The sequence below is a fragment of the Helianthus annuus genome, chromosome 4 (genome assembly GCF_002127325.2).
Source record: "Helianthus annuus cultivar XRQ/B chromosome 4, HanXRQr2.0-SUNRISE, whole genome shotgun sequence".
Taxonomy (NCBI): Eukaryota; Viridiplantae; Streptophyta; class Magnoliopsida; order Asterales; family Asteraceae; genus Helianthus; species Helianthus annuus.
In genome coordinates this window covers 151326040-151328237 of record NC_035436.2, presented here as the reverse complement: position 1 = coordinate 151328237, position 2198 = coordinate 151326040, and the positions used below count along the sequence as shown (strand labels likewise).

At 46.9% G+C, this 2198-nt stretch overlaps 1 non-coding gene across 1 annotated transcript; it reads left to right on the top strand.

Annotated features, from left to right (window-relative positions):
- Window positions 1-792: 792 nt before the first annotated feature.
- LOC118491761 lies at window positions 793-948 on the top strand. Its single transcript, XR_004892206.1, has one exon. It is a non-coding gene; the product is annotated as a 5.8S ribosomal RNA (ribosomal RNA).
- The last annotated feature ends 1250 nt before the right edge of the window (window positions 949-2198 follow it).

Below are 2198 nucleotides of genomic sequence, written 5' to 3'. Positions count from 1 at the left end.
GGCCGTTCTTCGTTGGTGGAGCGATTTGTCTGGTTAATTCCGTAAACGAACGAGACCTCAGCCTGCTAACTAGCTATGTGGAGGTATCCCTCCATGGCCAGCTTCTTAGAAGGACTATGGCCTTTTAGGCCACGGAAGTTTGAGGCAATAACAGGTCTGTGATGCCCTTAGATGTTCTGGGCCACACGCGGGCTACACTGATGTATTCAATGAGTATATAGCCTTGGCCGACAGGCCCGGGAAATCTTTGAAATTTAATCATGATGGGGATAGATCATTGCAATTGTTGGTGTTAAACGAGGAATTCCTAGTAAGCGCGAGTCATCAGCTAGCGTTGACTACGTCCCTGCCCTTTGTACACACCGCCCGTCGCTCCTACCGATTGAATGGTCTGGTGAAGTGTTAAGATCGTGGCGACGTGGGTGGTTCGCTGCCCTTACGTCGCGAGAATTCCACTGAACCTTATCATTTAGAGGAAGGAGAAGTCGTAACAAGGTTTTCATAGGTGAACCCACGGAAGGATCATTGTCGAACCCCGCACAGCAGAACGACCCGTGAACAAGTTACCACATCTGGCCTTGCCGGGACCGAAGCATTTGTTTCGGCCCTTGTGAGTCCTTGTCGACGTGCGTTCATGCATGGACCATACCCTTGGTCTGTCATGGATGTCATGTTGACAAAATAACAAACTAGCAGGAGATGTGCCAAGGAAAACCAAAATTAAAGGGCCTGTGCTGTTACGCCCTATTCGCAGTGTGCGCGCTGGAAGTAGCTTCTTTGTGAACTTAAAACGACTCTCGCCAACGGATATCTCGGCTCACGCATCGATGAAGAACATAGTAAAATGCAATACTTGGTGTGAATTGCAGAATCCCGTGAACCATCGAGTTTTTGAACGCAAGTTGCGCCTGAAGCCATCCGGTTGATGGCACGTCTGCCTGGGCGTCACGCATCACGTCGCCCCCACCAGGCATCCCCTCTAGGGCTGCCTTGTGTTAAGGCAGAAATTGGTCTCCCGTGCCCATGGCGTGGTTGGCCTAAGTAGGAGTCTCCTCACGAGGGACGCACGGCTAGTGGTAGTTGATAAGACAGTCGTCTCGTGTCATGCGTTTACTTTCTTGAGAGTAGATGCTCTTAAAGTACCCCGGCGTGTTGTCTTATGACGATGCTTCGATCGCGACCCCAGGTCAGGCGGGACTACCCGCTGAGTTTAAGCATATCAATAAGTGGAGGAAAAGAAACTTACTAGGATTCCCTTAGTAACGGCGAGCGAACCGGGAACAACCCAGCTTGAAAATCGGGCAGCTTCGTCGTCCAAATTGTATTCTTGAGAAGCGTCCTCAGCGGCGGACCGGGCCCAAGCGTCCAAATTGTATTCTTGTTCAGGCTATAAATAGGGGTGCTTGGCTCACTTCAAAGGCATCCCTTGGCAAACCACTACTCTCCCACTTTGCCACCACTCCACCACCACTACACCACCAACACCCACCACCATCATCCATCATCCACCTTTAGAGTGTGTAGTAGTCTCAGTGTCAAAGATTGATAGTAAGAGTTCTTGCTAATCAAAGGCAATGTTTGGCTAAGCCTCTTACATCACTTAGTGAAGACAAGTCTTTTATGTATTACTTTTTGATTTTTAATCTTTCGGCACTTTTTATTTGGTTTTGTATTAATGACTTTAATAACTAGTTTCTTATGTTGAAGGTGAATTTTCTTTATCATTTGTCCATGGTGTCTTGACATTACTTTACTGTCTATATAAAGTAAAAGATTTACACCATTCATATCTCTACGGTCTATATAGAGGTATGTTGGCTACCTGGTCGGGGGTTAAGGGAATGGTTTAGTAAGGTTCTTGCCTTATTCAGTGTATAGATCCTGCACGGACCTGGGTCAAGCTTACTAGGACCTCCTTCAATACCCACTTGTATTGGATGGCGGGGGTGCGAATGGGTTGATCCCCTCATATGTAAACTACTATTAATACATTAAACCGACTACTTGGCATTGTATCCCTGCTGACTCAAACCATTTAGCCGAGGGTAACGTCACCTTCAAAAGAGGGGCCTACCACTTTTTGCATTAATAACTTAATTAATTATCTTTCAATATTCCGACCCTTTGGGATTGTATCCTTGCTGACTCAAACCACTGGGTTAAGGGTAAAGTCACCTTTAAAAGAGGGACCTACTACT